Raw genomic sequence first — 18,417 nt, 5'->3', positions numbered from 1 at the left:
TTTAATTGGCTAGTTTTGTCCTATATATTGTGGTATGACTTGATGGCACAAATCAACTACCCTTCCGCTGGGCCATGATTACCTGATTGCAGGGTGGGAATTTGCATGTTCACCTGTTACTGTGCAAGGATTACCTGATGCCCATCATCATTTAAGGGTGGGAAATTGCATATTCACCTCATGCTGTGACGGGAGTACCAGATCCCCATTATTATTAAAGGATGGGGAGAGAATGAACTTCTCATAATATGCCGGGTTACTCAAAGACAATCATCATGCAGGGTGGGAAAGTGCATGATCATCCCTTACTGTTATTTAGTGGTTGGTGTTAGTCGTTCAGCCTCTGACAAAAGGGGTCTTCACAGGAGATGGCAAAGGGGTCAGCGCCCTTGTTGTGGATGTTTTTGTGGTGAATGTGCTCACCACGAGCTGAGACCTTCCAGGAGGCAGTAAAATGGTGACTGGACCTGGCAAGGATACCTGAAGCAAAATGGCTGGAAGCAACAGAAGCAAAACAGTGTATGCTTTAACCCCTTCTGTGCCGCGCACGTAAAGGTTACGTCCCGCGGCACAGTGCTCCTGTGCCGAGGACGTAACCATTATGTCCTCGGCCCGGAGCCCGGAGGGAGTGCTAGCGCTCCCTCCGTGGGGTAAAGGCGGGGATCGAAGGTGAAGACCTTCCCCTTCCAACCCCACCCCCTCACCCCACTCCACCCCCCTGTAATGACATCATTTTTAGGCCGATCTGCCCCCAAGGGGGGGGGGCAGAATCCACTAGACACCAGGGATTTTTATTTGTTTTATTTTGTTTGCATTGTTTGTGTGTGGGAGCGGCCCCTTGGGCAAGGGTCGCTCCCTTTTGGGGGCATCTTTATTGTGGCCATTTCTGCCCCCCTTGGGGGCAGATCAGCCTATTATTTTTAGGCTGATCTGCCCCCAAAGGGGGCAGAAGCCAATTAGACACCAGGGATAGTGTGTGTGTGTTAGTAGGGGGGCGGCCCCTTGGGCAAGGGTCGCCCCCCTCTTTGGGGGCACGTGTACCAAGGCCATTTCTGCCCCCTTTAGGGACAGATCAGCCTAATATTTTTAGGCTGATCTGCCCCCAAGGGGGGCAGAAACCACCAGAACGCCAGTTTATAAAAAAAATATGTTTATTTATGTGGGGGCTTCCCCATGGGCAAGGGACACCCCCCCCAAGGGGGGCATTGAACTGTGGGCCATTTCTGCCCCCACTGGGGGCAGATGGGCCTATTTCTGCCCCCACTGGGGGCAGATGGGCCTATTTCTTTTAGGCCCATCTGCCCCCAAGGGGGGCAGAAGCCACGTAGGCACCAGGGATAGTGTGTGTGTGTGGTTTGTTTTTTGTTTGGGGGTGGGCCCTTGGGGACACACTACTAAAGGTATGTTCTGCCCTCCTTGGGGCAGATAGGCCTATTTTGTAGTAGGCCCATCTGCCCCTATGGCAGAATACACTTAGGCACCAATTTCTAAATGCTTGATGGTGGGATGTTTGTCAACTGACGAAGTATTTGCATTTGTGATAATTTTTTCCTCCTTTTTGTTCTAGTTCAAAGCTTTTGCTTTCTTTGCTGTGGCTCCTTGCGGTTTTGGCGGTGGTTGACCTGCGGTTTGCATAGTTGCATGTTTTAGGTAAGTAAAAACAATTTACTCCAAAGGAGTATTGTTGCCATGCATGAATGACATGTTTGTAGGTGGTGTACTAAATGCAGGTTTGTGTGAAATTGTCCTTAGATTTGTGCACAATGATATTTGTGTTGTCTTATTTCTAATTTGCTTTTCTTTCTTTCTTTTTAGTGGGATATCATTGGTGATTGCTGTGTCTGTGCAGAGTAGTTGCTGGTGATTCAAGCTTTTTTAGGCAAGTGAGCGGTATAGTTTTTGAGTTTATAACTCTTACTAATAAAGCTACACTTTATTACGTATCTTACACAGTGCTGGTTGTTGGTGGTGCATTTGTCCAGTTAATTTTAGTAGGAAAGATCATGGCTAGCCACAGGATGACCGCTCAGCAGGTGGTTGGTATGCTTTTTGAGTCATTGTCTGATCATGATTATGAGGCGGACTCTGCATCTGAGGCAGAAGAGGAAGTGAGGGATTCCGGCAGTGAAGTTTCTGCCGGAGAGGAATCTTCTGATGAGGAAGACACACTCAGTGCAGATGAAGGGCCTGTTTCAGAGGAGGACACTGATGTGCCATTAGTGCAGCAACCTGGGGCTGAAAGGTTTCCCATTAGAAGACCTGAACTCTGGGTTGCCCAAACATGGAGCAGCCAGAGTTGCCTGCCTTTACTGGTCTCCCGGGGTGTAGAGTCAATACTGAGAACTTTTTGCCTGTCAATTTCTTTGAGTTATTTGTGAATGATGTGTTTTTGGAAGAGACTGTAGAGCAGACTAATTTGTATGTGGAGCAGTATTTGAGGGACAACGCTGCTAGACTTAGGCTGCACTCTAGAGCTGCCCAGTGGATTCCCACAAATTTGGAGGAGATGAAAAGGTTTTTAGGTTTGACGCTTTTGATGGGGTTGATAAGGAAGCCGTCACTGGCTTCTTATTGGTCTACTAGTCCCTTGATGGCAACAGCTATATCTCCTGCAACAATGAGTCGTAATCGGTATTTGCTTCTTCTTAGGATGCTGCATTTTATTGACAATGCATTAGCCTTGCCACGAGATCACCCTGATTCTCACCGCCTTTTTAGGATTAGGCCTGTCCTTGATCATTTTGTAGATCGGTTTTCAGAGGTCTATGTTCCAGGCAAAGAAATAGCTGTGGACGAGTCTTTGGTCCTCTTCAAGGGTCATTTGGTTTTTAGGCAGTACATTCCTAGAAAGAGGGCACGATATGGAATTACACGATATGTGTATAATTTCCGAATTGACCCCCTGGTTGACCTCCCACTTTTGGAGTTACTGAGAAAATTGTGTGGGAACTTGGTAGACGACTGTTCAAAAAAGGTCACCATTTGTATGTAGATAACTTTTACACTGAAGTGCAGTTGTTCAAGGAATTGTTTAGAGTGGACACTGATGCCTGTGGCACAATTCGTTGTAACCGGAAAGGCTATCCAAGGGAGCTTGTCTGTAAAAAACTTGAAAGGGGACAGTGCAGTGCCTTGCAGAATGATGAGCTGCTAGCTTTGAAGTTTTCAGAGAGGAGGGATGTCTACATGCTAAGTACCATCCATGATGAGAATACTTCCCCGTGACTGTTTGGGGCCAGGTTGCTGAAGTGCGCAAACCTGTGTGCTTTTTAGATTATAATAAGCACATGGGAGGTGTAGATAGAGTTGATCAGAGGTTGGAACCTTATACTGATATTCGTAAGTCTTACGTTTGGTATAAGAAGTTAGCAATTCACCTCTTCCACTTAGCAACTTTTAATGCTTTTATTGTGTTTAAGGATAGGTCTCCAGAGTCAAAGATGACATTTGTGAAATTTCAGGAGTCAGTGATAGAGAGCCTTACTGTGGTGGAACAGGCCAGAGTTCCTAGAGAAGCACTGGTGGAGGATGTGGCTAGATTGAAAGATCGCCACTTTGCTGAGCACATTCCTCCCACACCCAAAAAAGACTCTCCAGCTAAGAAATGTAGAGTGTGTTTTCGAAGAGCTATCCGGAGGGAGACTCGAATGTACTGCCCAGATTGTCCTTCAAAGCCTGGGCTGTGTTTGGGTGGTTGTTTTAAGAATTACCACACCCAGAAGAATTACTGGGAACAACCATGAGTGTAAACTCATGTCTGTTTTGTATTTTCATGTGTTCAGTTTAATGGTTAGCATTCCTGTCATGTACTTATTTAGAGCTTTTGTGTTTGTAGTTTTGTAATGATTTCTAATTAGTTAGGGGTTTCTTTGTTTAAAAAAAAAAAGTGACGCCATTGTGTTTGGAGTGGGGCTTGGCTGAGGGTGTACATAGTGTACATATTGACTTGCTGTTGGCTACTGCAGCACACTGCCAGCCAAACACCAGTCCACACACTGCCATCAGCTGGTGTGATTGTTGTATCAGGCATGTGGGCGTATGTAAGTGATGGGCCCTTGATTGGCGCTGTCTGTCGATGTAAGTGTTGTAATGTGCTGGGCCCGTGGCTGGCGGTGTGAATGGTCTTGTGCGTGTCATGTATGAAAGGTGTGTGAATGGACTGTAAAGCAGTTGGTGCCTTGTCGCAGCTTTACAGCTCACAAGCTGTGAGCCATTGGTTCAGTTTTTTACCTTTCAGTTATTAACAGTGCATTTCATTTTTGTGAAATCTCTGTTAATAAAAGTTGATCCACTGAACCATCACTCACCCTCGTGCCAAATCCAACCAGTATGTGTGGTAAAAATGACAAAAACTGCTCCGCTGTAATCAGGCGTCGCAGCACACCAGTGACACGCTAGGTGCCTCGGGTGGGACCCCGATGATGAAGCATGCCACCAACTTGGTTGGTGGGTGAGGGGTCTTTTTCACATAACCTAAGTGCGTTTCTTTTCACAATTTTTGTGTTTGGCACATCACAGACGTATGTGGACACATCAAAATGATTTTTTTTTTTTAACATATTTTTATTGATTTTTCAATTGTGACATACATTTCAATGCGCTCAGTTAACAGCAATACAAGGATATTGTCAGTTACAGTAATTTGCTGGGCGCTTGTTATTAAACTTAACAAACAACTAATAACTTCCGTGCACTGCTAGATCCGCGCATTTATGTCTAGACTTTCAGGCCATGCCGGCACGCGCATTTAAAGCTTTCTTTCGTGTGAGGTTTTAATTGCCGGTTAGGGTACTAGATGAGGGCGCCCCCTATGGAAGGAGGGGGGGGGAGAGGGGAGCGGGGGGAGTGGCTTGGCTTGGCTTCTGTAGAGCCTGCATCCCCTGCTTGGGCATGATGGTCTCTGCGTACTATTTGTCTTGTATGTGCTTAAGGGTGTGGTGTGTTGATATCAGTGCCGAGGTGCTGTTGGTAGGCGTGTGCGCTTCTCCTGATTTACTGCCGCTTTACAGCCAGGGCGAAGCCCATGATTAACTGTATAGTCGCGGCTGTCTGCGGTTCAAGGGGGTTTTTCGTCATTCTTTGCTTCTAATTTGGAGACCAGTGTCTCACAGCCCGAGTGTCGCAGTCCACCCCGCGCTAGTTTCGTTAGTACTTGATATTCAGCTCGTGCCCAGCGAAGCGTGAGAGTGAGCCAGGCACCGTGGTCGGGGGCCTTGGGGGCCTTCCAGTTCATGGCTATTAGTCTTTTATACATTGCATAAGCCAGGTCTACGAATCTATGCATGTGTTTGCTTCTTTTGGTTCTTGTCCTAAGGCCAAGGAGACAGGATTTGGGATTCGCGTCTAGGCCCAGGCCAGTCATTTCCGACAGTACAGTGGTCAGCACGGCCCACTCCCCCTGCACCCGCGGGCACTCCCAGACCATGTGATAAAACTGTGCTGCTGGGGTTTTGCATCTGGGGCAAGTTGGGTCCGATCCAGGGAACATGCGTTTTATCCTGGCTGGCGCTAAATATGTCTGATGTAAGTAATTAAACTGTGTGTATCGGAATCTGGGGTTCCTTGAGACCTCGCGTGTGTGACTCAGGGCTTTCGGCCATTCTGCCTCTGAGATCGGGGCAGGCACTGCGGCATTCCACCTCTCCCGAGCTTTTTGCAGGCTAGCCTCCGGGGGCTTATTCAGAAGTTTATACGTGTTTGATACTACTTTTTCACGAGCGTTGTAGCTCAGCATGTGGTGCAGGTTAGCCGAGATGCTTGGCTCAGCGTTCCCAGACTCCCATGTGCTTCTAATGGCGTGGCATATAGCGTGGTATGTCAGAAATTGCCCCGAGCTGATCTCTGTGAGGGCCTGTATGGCTTCGAAGGACATTAGTTTTCCTTCTTCGAAGCATTCTCCCACCGTGCTTATGCCCGCATCTATCCAGGTTACGGACGAGTGAGATCCAGTTGTCACCCATCCGGGGATTCGTTCTAGTGGTAGGAGAGGTGAGTAGGGAAGTTTTTTGGCTTCATTTTGAATGTACTTCTTCCAGTATGCATGAGCTGCTGTCATCAGTGGATTTACGCGTGTGGCTTTGGTTTGCCTGTTCATGAGCCACTCAAGCAGAGGGACTCCCCGGAGTCGGGTTGTCAGCCAGGTGGCCTCCGCTGCCCAGGATTATGGATCCAATTTAATATCCACTGCAGCTGTGCTGCTGCAGAATAGAGCTCAAAGTTAGGGGCTCCCAGCCCACCCGCCGCCACCGGGTGGTGTAGTGTGTTGAGTGCGACCCGCCTTCTACCATCACCCCACACAAGCTGCACCAGTGCAGAATTTAAACTGTTGAAAAAGCTTTTAGGGATTGTGATCGGCAGGGCAGCGAAGTAATACAGCAGCCTGGGCAGTACTAGCATGTTGGCTATGGCTACCTTTCCCAGTGGTGAAAGCGGTAGTTTATTCCAGAAACGCAATGAGCTCTTCATAGATGTCACCGCTCTCCCCAGGTTGCCATCCCTGAGGTCTTCCGCACTGTGGTAGACGTTGACCCCTAAATATTTAAATGTGTCAAAGCACCATTTTAATTGGCCTGATGGGGTATTCTCACGTCGCGCTGGGGACCAGCCGACCAACGGGTATATGCAGGATTTCCCCCAATTCACTATCAATCCCGAGATCTCTCCAAACTCGTACAGCAATGACATCACTGGTGGGAGCACCTCCTCTGCGCTGCGTATATATATCAAGGCATCGTCTGCGTACAATGATATGACGTGGGAGGTGCCGTTCCTTACCACCCCCCAGTCTTCCGTTTTTGCTCGGACACGCGCGGCCAGTGGTTCCATCGCCAGGGCGAACAACAGGGGGGATAGGGGGCACCCCTGCCTTGTTCCCCTGCTAATCTGGAAGCTCTCTGAGATGACACCCCCTGTCTTCACCCTGGCCTGTGGGTTCGTGTACAGAATGCGTACCCATCTTATAAATTTTGGGCCTATGCCCATTCGATGCATGGTGGTAAACAGGAAGTCCCATTCCAGTGTGTCGAATGCTTTTTCGATGTCTAGTGAAATCACTGCTTCCTCAAATGCACTCGGGGGGTGTCGCCCATTACGCTCAGTAACCTGCGAATGTTGAGGAAGGTGTTACGTTTTGGAATGAATCCATTCTGGTCTTCGTGTATCAACGTGTGCATGTGTGGAGCTAGCCTATTGGCTAGTATTTTGCCAAGTAGTTTGCAATCTAGATTTAGCAGGGACAGAGGTCTGTAGGACCTAACGTCGGTGGGGTCTCGTCCCTGTTTCGGGAGGACCACTATCATTGCCTCTCTCATTGTGGGGGGGAGAATTCCGTTAACCTCCGCTTCTTCAATAACTTTTAGGAGACGTGCAGTAAGGTGTGACGCAAAGGTAAAGTAATATTCTGATGGCAGGCCATCTGTCCCTGGAGCTTTGTTTCTAGGTAGTTGTTCTAAAGCCTTGTTAAGTTCGCCTAGTGTAATAGGGGCCTCTAGTGACTCCTTGTCAGCGTGTGTGAGTTGGGGCAGGGAGGAGTCCGCCAAAAAAGACTCGAGTTGTTGGAGGGTGCATGATGTGCGTGAAGTGTATAGTTGTGTGTAGTATTCCCTGAACGCATCATTTATTTATTCCTGTGTGGTTGCTAGTGCGCCTGCGCCTAACCCTATTGCCCCAATTGGAGGGCATTGCCGTTCCTCCCGCAGGAGCCATGCGAGCAGCCTGCCCGATCTGTCGCCTTCCGCTTGTAATCTGGTCAAGTGATATTTGTAGTCATGAAGGCGTAATGTGGCGTCGGCGGCTGCGTATTCTGTGCGCGCATCTTTTAATGACGTGTATGGTGTTTCGCTGCGGGCCACTGCATTTTCTAGTGCTCTTAATTTCTTCTCCAGCTTGCTAACTTCTGCATGGAGCGTGCTTCTTACCCCCCATGTAGTGGAAATACAATGCCCACGAGTCACTACTTTGTGTGCGTCCCACTCCGTTGCTCTTAAGTTTGTGGTGTCAGCGTTCAATTCCCAGTACTGTTTGAGCGCTGTTTTCAGAGCGTCTGTGAATGCAGGGTCCTGCAGTGCTTCCACTTGTAGTCTCCAGGTTGGGATCGCTTGACGCCTCCTGCCCCAGTCTAGGGTTATTTTGAGTGGCGAGTGGTCTGATAGTGTTTTAGCTAAGTATTCAATCCCGTTAGTTACTGTGCAAATGTCCTGGGTGCCCCATAGTAGATCTATCCTGGTGTGCACCTTGTGTGGTACAGAGTAAAATGAATATTCTCTGTGGTGTGGATGCTTCATACGCCACAAATCATAGAGGCCCATGTTGTTGGCCCATGTTGCCAGTAGGTGCCTGGGGTGTCTATTAGCCGCTAGGTGTGTGGGGGGGCTGGACCTATCCAATGTCGGGTCCGGCGTATTGTTAAAATCTCCCCCCCATATTGCGGATGTTGTGGGGTTCGCCAATAATGCTGGGGTAAGCGTGTTCAGGAACTCAGGTAGCGCAGTGTTAGGGGCGTATATTCCTATAAGTGATAGTTGTTTGCCGTCTAATTTACCCTCCACTATTACGTACCTACCCCCCTGATCTATCCTGTGTGATGTTTGTAGAAATGGGACACTCCCTGCTATCCATATGAGGACCCCCCTCGCGAAGGTTGAATAAGATGTACCTACAATCTGTCCTCCCCATTTGTTCCGCAGTTCTTGTAGGTCTGGATCCCGCAGGTGGGTTTCTTGTAGGATTGCAATGTGTATGCCCTGGCGTTTGAGTCTTGCGTGCACCCTGGTCCTTTTGCTATGATTCCCGAGGCCCCTGACATTCCAGGTGATTATGTCATATTTGCGTGCGTTATAGGCTGTATGTTGGGCCATGTTTATTTTGTAGTGATGCAACTAACATTCTGCTCCCTGGTAGGATCCGAGCAGTTTCCTCCCTCCCCCTCACCTCGTCGACCCTGTTTCCCGCCCCCAACCATGTGTCCTGTGTTATGCGCAGATCCGCGGTGCACGAACTAGTGATTACCCTCCCACCCTCCCCAACTGGATCCCATCCCCAACTGTGAACCAACAAAAAACTGCGCACCCCGTTGGGGTGCGAACTAGGCTGTGTCCATGTGAATGTCTGCGGGGGAGCAATGATACTATCCAGGTGCGGCTCATAATAGGGGCTCGCATCCTTCTGCAGACACAGTCTTCAAGTATTGTAGGGCGTCCCCAGGTCGCAGCTAACCATCCCTCCCCCCGCCGCGCGCCGCCACTATTTACGCGCAAGTTGAGTACAGGAGTTGGCTCTAAAAGCAGCAAAACAAGGATACATAATGTCAAGCGATATGTCCAACCGCAACCAACAAAGCACACAATGTACAGTCCTGCTCTCCTTCTATGGCGGCGGATCTCGCCCTGGTGGCCGGTCAGCGGCGCTCGTTTAGAGTATGTCTGCGGACCGGGGGGTGATCTCCGGGCCCTTCAGCGACCCGGTTAGTGTGGAATCCGAACTTATTGACTCCGATTCCGAGCCCTCCTCCTGTTGGGTTCTGAGGGCCTCGAAAGAGTTTTGTGTCAGAAGGGGAGTTTCCTTCAGGACCCTGGCTCTCTCTTCCGCAGCCTGTTTCACCGTGGGTTGAACCCCGGGTCGCCTCTTGGAGCGTTTCTGTGGGGACGCTGTGGACCAGCTTACGTTGATTCCGGTTTCTTCTCGGGGTTGGGCAAAACCCTTGACATGCAGCCATGTCCAAGCGTCCTCCGGAGTTGTGAACACGTGGGTGCGCTCATCTGTTAGTACTCTTAGTTTGGCGGGGAATAGCAGAGCATACTTTATGTCATGCTCACGGAGATGTTGTTTTATTTGAGCAAAGGAGTTGCGTTGTCTTTGCACTTCCTGAGTGAAGTCTGGATAGGCGTGAACAGTTGAGTCCTCATACTGAATGGGCCTCTACTGCGAAATTGTTGCAATATCGCATCCCGGTCTCTAACGTTCAGGAACCTGGTTATCAGCGGTCTTGGGGGCTGGCCCGGTACTGGGGGGCGTCCGGGAGTCCTGTATGCTCTTTCAACTGAGAAGAATTTCGATGGGGCTCCATTCAAGACCACTTCGGCTAACCATTGTTCCAATAAAATCTCTGAATTTTGATCTAATGATTTTTCCGGAAATCCAAGAAACCGAATGTTGTTGCGTCGTGATCTTCCCTCCACCTCTTCTACTCTTCTCTGCAGTGTTTTTACTTCTAGATCCAGGCGGAGAATTTGTTTTTGGTTGTCCGTTACTTTGGGGCTCATTTCGTTTAGCACCACCTCCGTTGACTTCACTTTGTCGGATAGTTTGCGGTGGTCCGCTCTGAGGATATTTAGGTCTTGTGATACCGTGTCTATTCTATTTTCCAATGAAATTTTAGTTTCCATGATTGCTTGGAGTACTTTCTCAAATTTTGTGGAGTGGGCCAAAAGTGTAGATTCCAGTGATTGTAAAGTGGGTATGGATTGCTGGTTCCCAGGCGCTGGTCCATGCGTGCCCCGGTCTTGACTCCTCGCTGATTTTGATCTCCCGGCCATTTTGTCTCAGTTTGTGAGTCCCTGTTCCTTCTGCACCCACGCGAACTCCCACGGTCCCCGGGTTGGACAGGTATGGAGGGCCGTATATCCGCTCGGATCCACACCGGAATACGCTTCTAGTTCTTAGGGTTGCCGACCGCCCTAAGTTCTTTGATGTGAGTTCCAGGCCCCTCCACCGGCACCGGCGGGAGGGCGACTGATGGCGGGGCGGGGGGGGCGGCGAAGCCCGCGCGCCCCCAGTGTTACTGCAGTCGACCTGGACAATTCAGGGCATGGGCCCCTCATCCTCACGACGTCGATCGCCATGTGCGCGCTCCTTCATTTGAGCTTCCATGCAGGGTTCTAATCCCCATGCCAGGGGAATGATGGTGTACATAATTTACTGCAGTGAGCGCTTCCCACGTGGCCCACGAGCGTTCAAAAAAGTTGCCGGAGCCACCAGTAATGTTCAGGGGGCGTAGAGAGCAAGCCCCCCTGCCGATCCCAATCCGCCGGCGCTCCAGACGGTCAAGGGGAGGGGGGCACGCCTCGCAGCCAATCCGCGGGCCGGGGGGGGGGACCACCAAGAGTCCCCGTCCTCAACTACACCGCTGCTCCGCCCCGGGCCAGCAATGGAAAAAGTTATCGAGCGGTAGGGGGGAGGGGAGGGGGAGCAGCCCAAAGCGGTGCAGGGCCCAGCGGCGGGCCTGCTGCCCTCCCGCCAAGGGATCCCCTCGCCGCTGCACCCCCACCTCACCTACGGGGCTCAGGAACGGAGCTCCGGGCCTCGCTACGAGGCAAGATGGCTGTCGCAGTTCCCGAGGCGGCGTCGTTGTTCAGGAACCTCCTTTCTCGGCCACACAGACGCCTCCGTAACCGTCGACGGGGGGGAGAGAGGTTCTCAGAGCGGGTCCCACTCCTGTGCAAGGATGTTGGCGTCCCCGGGGCGCCCTGCAGTTATTTTGGTGGCGAGCCCGAGACGGAGCGCTTTCTTAAGCGTCCTTCCCGGTCGCCATCTTGGCTCCTCCCCCACACATCAAAATGATATATTACAAAACTACCTGTGTTTGGGGGGGGCACCTATGTTTTTGGACCTGGGTGCGGCTTTCATCTAGGGAAACCTACCAAACCCAGACATTTTTCAAAACTAGACACCCCAAGGAGTCCAGGGAGGTGTGGCTTGCGTGGATCCCCCAACATTTTCTTACCCAGACTCCTCTGCAAACCTCAAAATTTGCTTAAAAAAGCATATTTTCCTGACTTTCGTTTGTACGATCACCGCTCCAGCACAAAATTCCTACTCCCAGCGTTTCCCTCAGTCTCCCAAGTAAAATTACACCTCACTTGTGTGGGTCCCCAAAGCAGAGTCAGCCTAAAGATGTATAAAAGAAGAATATATCCTTATCAACTCGCTGTGCTATCCCCTCTATCTCTACAAGTTTTGGGCCTTATTCTGTTGCAGGCACTTGGCCCACCCACACAAGTGAGGTATAATTTTTACCGGGAGACTTGGGGGAACGCTGGTTGGAAGGAAATTTGTGGCTCCTCTCAGATTCCAGAACTTTCTGTCACCGAAATGTGTGGAAAATGTGTTTTTTTAGCCACATTTTGAGGTTTGCAAAGGATTCTGGGTAACAGAACCTGGTCAGAGGCCTACAAGTCACCCCATCTTGGATTCCCCTAGGTCTCTAGCTTTCAAAAATGCACAGGTTTGGTAAGTTTCCCTAGGTGCTGGCTGAGCTAGAGGCCAAAATCTACAGGTAGGCACTTTGCAAAAAACACCTCTGTTTTCTTTGAAAAAATGGGATGTGTCCACGTTGTGTTTTGGGGCATTTCCTGTCACGGGCGCTAGGCCTACCCACACAAGTGAGGTACCATTTTTATCGGGAGACTTGGGGGAACATAGAATAGCAAAACAAGTGTTATTGCCCCTTGTCTTTCTCTACATTTTTTCCCTCCAAATATAAGAGAGTGTGTAAAAAAGACGTCTATTTGAGAAATGCCCTGTAATTCACATGCTAGTATGGGCACCCCGGAATTCAGAGATGTGCAAATAACCACTGCTCCTCAACACCTTATCTTGTGCCCATTTTGGAAATACAAAGGTTTCCTTGATAGCTATTTTTCACTCTTTAATTTCAGCAAATGAATTGCTGTATACCCGGTATAGAATGAAAACCCACTGCAGGGTGCAGCTCGTTTATTGGCTCTGGGTACCTCGGGTTCTTGATGAACCTACAAGTCCTATATATCCCCGCAACCGGAAGAGTCCAGCTGACGTAACGGTTGGGGTTGGAGTAGTGGAGTAGTGGACTGCTTAGCTGGAGTGAAAAGAGGTGCAGCACAGATGTGAGTAGAAAAGAAGAGGTGTGGAGGTGCCACCTGGGTGTAGGTGGCATATGAGGCTTTGCTGGGGTGAGGAGCGGGAACTCCTTGCCGCTCCCAGTGCAGTAGCTGTAAAGCAGCACCAGTCTAGGTCCCTGGCACCATTGGCTCCCCCTTGCTGCAGTGACAACAACAGTGATGCAAACAACTTCTAAAGCTGCAGTGTGTCATTTATTTTATTAAAAAATGCTTTATATGCATGTATGCTTTTATAGGTGGGTGAGCCACTAAAAGCTCGAGCCAGGTTCAAGGCAGACGTCTGGATCTGGATCAGCTCGAGGTCCTCTTTGATCCTCGAGCCCAAAACAAGCCAAGCTTTCATGTGACTTTTGCCTGCAACCTACACTCTACCCTTAGAAAAAACATTAAACTTTAATGTAAAACAGGAGAGGGAAAGACATACCCACTTAGTGGCTGAATGGCACAGAGTGAAATCAGAAAACCCCAGTAATGTAGAGAGCAGACTTCATCCCGAAGAGTCTGTGAGGCAGATAGAGCTGTGTGTCAGAGAAGGCGCCACATGCATCAACTTCACTCTACTACTTGTAAGAGTTTAATCTTGAATGACTTCTAAGTTTATCTTACTTCATTACCTCTAAGGGAATTGTGTCTGGTCAGCTGTAAGGTGTACAGAGAGTCCAGGGAGAGATTGTGTCTCGAGTGTGAGCTGCGTATCTGAGAGAGCCCCTCTTGTTTCTCGTATGGTCCTGCATAGCTGCAAGGTGCATGGGGAGCTCTTCTCTTCAAGTTCACTACACCAAATAGTTGTGTGTGCCACAAAGAAAGTTCTCAGGCCTATTATATTCCTAGTCTAACACGGTGATTGTGGAGGAGATAGTTTAGGACTGATGTGCTAAATGCTCAGCTAGGTTAAAGAGCCATGACTCATACTTATCTATCATGATGGAATGACATGTTTCATCTCCATGTAGGTGGCTCAGTAGCCTGCAGATATGTGAGGTTAGGGGCGACCATATTTCCAGAAGGTGACGATATACCTGCGATGGCTGCAAGTACTGTAGTAACATCACAGTTAGGCCACAGCTCTTACAGGCAATGGGCACATTCTATTCATTGTCTTGTCAAACAAGGATGCTTCCCACGCTCACAGATCCAATGAGCCCAGTTTCTGAAGTAGTGCATAGGATTACGCCAACAACAAAGAATAGAAGACCTGATATTGTCGAAGACACCGCTACCTAGTATCTGTGTAACCAAATCAGCGATGAACCATTTGCAGTAGATGATTGAGTGAAAATAAATTCCTCTCTGGGTGAGCAAAGTAATAATATCTCCTTATGCAGATGGAACTACTGTGTAATGAGGATAATAATACTGAGGTACAGGAATATCGTGGACAAAATATCAAAAACCAAAATATCAAAGTGCAAGTGCATTCAGAGGAAACAAAGAGTTATATTCTTAATATATATATATATATATATATATATATATAGTTATTTCAAGTAACTATAGCTCGTGCCCTAAAGTAACTATAACGCATGCCCTCGCCATGCAATGCTAATTACCCCAGCCATTACAGCACTCACGACATCATTTATAACATCTTTGATAATATCACTGTAACATTTGTTGTAAAATTATCACTAAAAACTGTGCATGGTGAGGGCGTGAGTTATAGTTACCTTAGGGCATGATTTATAGTTATTTGAAATAACCATAACTGGTGAATTGCTAAGGTTTTGTACGAGTAAATTTAGAACCTAACTATAACGTCCCTGCAAACGTTGTTTTTTTAAGTGAATTTATATATGTATATAGATATCAAGGTATGTATATGTGAGTTAGGTATAGGACATTATTTTAGAGGTAATATTTTGTCCTCAATATTCTTCTTCGAGGTGCAAATCCCTAATGCAGGTGTGTGCACTGTTGCCTTATGATGGCAGGTTTACCTAAGCTTCCTATTATTCCAGGGTGGAAAAGTGTTCATTGTCCTTTGACTGTATTGTGTACCCTACACCTATTATTAAGTCCATTGACACTCATGGTTATGTCACAGAGTGCATAAAACATAGACAAGCAGTTTACATGCTGTGCCAGGATTACCCAATGCCTGTTCTAATTATAGGGTGTGTAGTGCACACTAGGATTTTATGCTGCTTGGATTACCTGGTGCCAAAAATCATTATAGGATGAAGGACATCATACTGGCTTTTTATTAGGTGGGATTTACCCAATAGCCAACATCATCACAGGATGGGGGATTAAAACTGCCATGTCACTGCGCTAGGATTTTTCCATGCACATTACAGTACCGTAATGTAGAAAAGGGGTCTCTAATTGGCAGGGGTTTGCACCCTGTCCAAGTAGGGACCCTCACTTTAGTCAGCATAAGGGAGTCACACAGCTAAAATAATCCCTGTTCACCCCCTTGGTAGCTTGCCACATGGCAGGAAGGTTTAACTTAGAAGACAATGTGTAAAGTATTTGTGCAATAACTCACACAGTAACACATTGAAAACACCAGAAAGAGTACTCCACACCAGTTTAGAAAAATAAATGATATTTATCTGAATAAAACAAGGCCATAAAGACAACAATCCAACATTCACCAGTAAAGATCATTTTTTTTTTTTTTAGATTAAATGTAGCATAGCACTTAGAAACATGAAAAGCCCCAGCTGGGGCTATCACAACATCTTTACGGAGCCACTTCCAACAGTCCGACGCCACTCACAAGGGAGTACGGGTTGGTGACGCAGTCGCACGGACCCCAGGTACAGTACCTTGGAAAACAATGAGGAAACAAAGACGTTGTATGGAGTCAGGAGGTGAGGCGTTACTGGAGTCGGTGCGGCGTTGGTTCCTTACTGCTAGGCAGGGGAGGCATTGGTTCCTTACAGTTGCAGGGGAGGTGATGCTGCGTCAGTGGCGAGGTGTCAGTTCCTTACGACAAGGCGGGGTCAATGAATCCAGCAGTTCAAGATGTGCGGTGTCAACTTTGAGGTATCACGACCACAGGGCCACAGGTGCTGCGGTGGAATTGAAGTTGGATGCCACAGACGGTGGTGGCACTGTGCTCAGGACTCATGTGGTGGTGAGACTTCTGAGGCGCTGTGGCAGCATCTGCCCAGGGGTGGAGGTCTCTTTCATTGCACTCAGCAAAGAACACAGTTCTGTTGCAGGCTGTGGCGTGGAGACAGCAGGCAGCGCCGGTCCTATAGAAGTTCTGGACATCTATGCACTAGTTTCTTCCTGTTGCACCAGAACTCACTCCAAAGGGCCCAGGACCTGGATTGGGTACTACTTGGCACGTCAGGACTCCTTGATGTCCCTTAGACTTCTTAACAAGAGGCAAGCTCAGTTCAAGCCCTTGGAGAACCTTGGAAAGCCGGATGTATAGTAAAGCATAGTCCAGTCCTTTCACTCCCAAGAGAGAAGCAGCAAGCAGTAGGCCAACACAATAAAGCAACAGGCACGGTGGGAGTCCCTCCTACAACATCCAGCTCTTCTTCCTGGCAGAATGTCTTTAATCCAGAAGTGTTTTCATTTTAGGGGGTCACAGACCCAGTATATACCCAAATGTGCTTTTGAAATGATGGAAACTTTAAAGTGTACCAGTTCCCCTTTCAGACCATTCCTATTTGCCAGGAGATTTGTTGTGGGATATCAGTCTTTTGTGCAGGGTCAGGCCACTAGCCTTTGAAGTGTAAATGATAGCCCCTCCACCCTTGCTTCCCAAGCAGAACCATCAGTATGCAGATTAATTCAGATGCATCAGAGTGTCCTGTGTTTATGGCTGTCTGGGTGGAATTCACAGGGGGAGCTGTCAACCAGCACAGACCAGACGTGGATTTGGAGACAGACTGTAAGGCACAGAGAGCAGTAGGTGCAGATAGATACCTACTTTCTAAAAGTGCCATTTCTAAAATAGTAATGTTAAATCCAACTTCACCAGTAAGCTGAGCTTCTCATTACCATTCCAACCATACCAAATATGACAATGCCACTCCTTTCATATCAGAAATTACCACCTAAAATGATATATGGGAATTTCCAATGCTGGCCTATGAGAGGAGCAGGCTTCACAATAGTGAAAAATGACTTTGGGAATTTTTCACTACCAGGAGACATAAAACTTACAAGTACATGTCTTGCCTTTTATTTACATAGCACCCTGCCCTGTGGGCTGACTAGGGCCTACCTTAGGAGTGACTTATATTTAATAAAAAGGGAGTTTAAGGCTTGGCAAGTAGTTTTAACAGCCAAGTTGAAGTGGCAGGTAAACTGCCACACATGCCATGCAATGGCAGGCCTGAGACATGGTTAACTGGCTACTTATGCGGGTGGCCCAATCAGTGCTGCAGGCCCAATAGTAGCATTTAATTTATGGGTCCTGGGCACATATAGTGCACTTTTATATGGAGTTATAGGTAAGTTAAATACGCCAATTGCTTCGGAGCCAATGTTACCATGTTTAGAGGAGAGAGCACAAGCACTTTAGCACTGGTCAGCAGTGGTAAAGTGTGCAAAGTCCTAAAACTAGCAAAACCAAGATCAGAGAAAATGGTAAGAGGCAGGCAAAATGTTGGGGGGGAAGACCACCCTAAGGTGTCAGGTCTAACACATTGAAAGTGTCTGTTATCCTTTCACTGAGAAAATGTCCTCTTCTCATTGTAGGATTGAGAGGCAATAACGTGTCAGAATGTCTTTCTCTCATTCCAGATTTAAGCCTGAACAATGATGTAGCCATTGTGCCCTGGGCCCTACTGCAATGGATGAAAATCATCCCCTGGCTGCTGTTTGAATTATAAAACACAGCAATAATCTTGGTTCGGTGGGCCCTGGTGTAATTTTACCTACTGCACCAAAGAAAGCTAGACCCCTGGACCCGAAACTGTAATCCTCTTCCTTTGCCCTTCTGTTCCGAAATGCTTTCCCTCTGTGTCTGCAGTATCACCTTCTAACAGTCTCTTTTCTGATAAATTAAACCTTCTTGTATGCCTACATTTTCCAAGCAACAGTGTTACAAGCTCCTTCAGATGTGGTGTGCATTGACACTGTCACTCTTGCTTTTCATACACAGAGACCTTTTTTGATATCCATTTTCTGAGTTTTCAAAATGTGATTTTTTGCTGCCTGGGCTCAGCCACCCTAAATACAGACTGACAATTACTGATCTATAGCAAATGGGTATACTAATCAAATCTATGTCTCTCTGGTTTGGGTGGGACAGCTAAGTATGGCACCTGTATGATATGCCATCTGTATGGTCCACTTTCTGTGGCTGAACATCAGTCTGTTCATAGGTTTTTATAATAAATGCATTGAATTCTTGGTCTCGGGCACATGCGCAGAACTCCAGGACCCGCTCACCAGCCATTCTGGGGGTGACTGACCCAGTAAAGTAGCTGGTGGCATGAGATAGGGAGAAATAAGGTGTAGGGGTGACCATATTCTCCTCAAAGGAACAATGTGCAGGGGTGCCCTCACCGATGTTGGAAGTGTGTGAGGGGACTGTGTTTCACTTGACAGGCCTGGTTTTCAGTGGAGAAAT

The sequence above is a fragment of the Pleurodeles waltl genome, chromosome 10 (assembly GCF_031143425.1).
Source record: "Pleurodeles waltl isolate 20211129_DDA chromosome 10, aPleWal1.hap1.20221129, whole genome shotgun sequence".
In the NCBI taxonomy this organism is placed as follows: Eukaryota; Metazoa; Chordata; class Amphibia; order Caudata; family Salamandridae; genus Pleurodeles; species Pleurodeles waltl.
Note: the sequence above shows the minus strand (reverse complement) of the source record.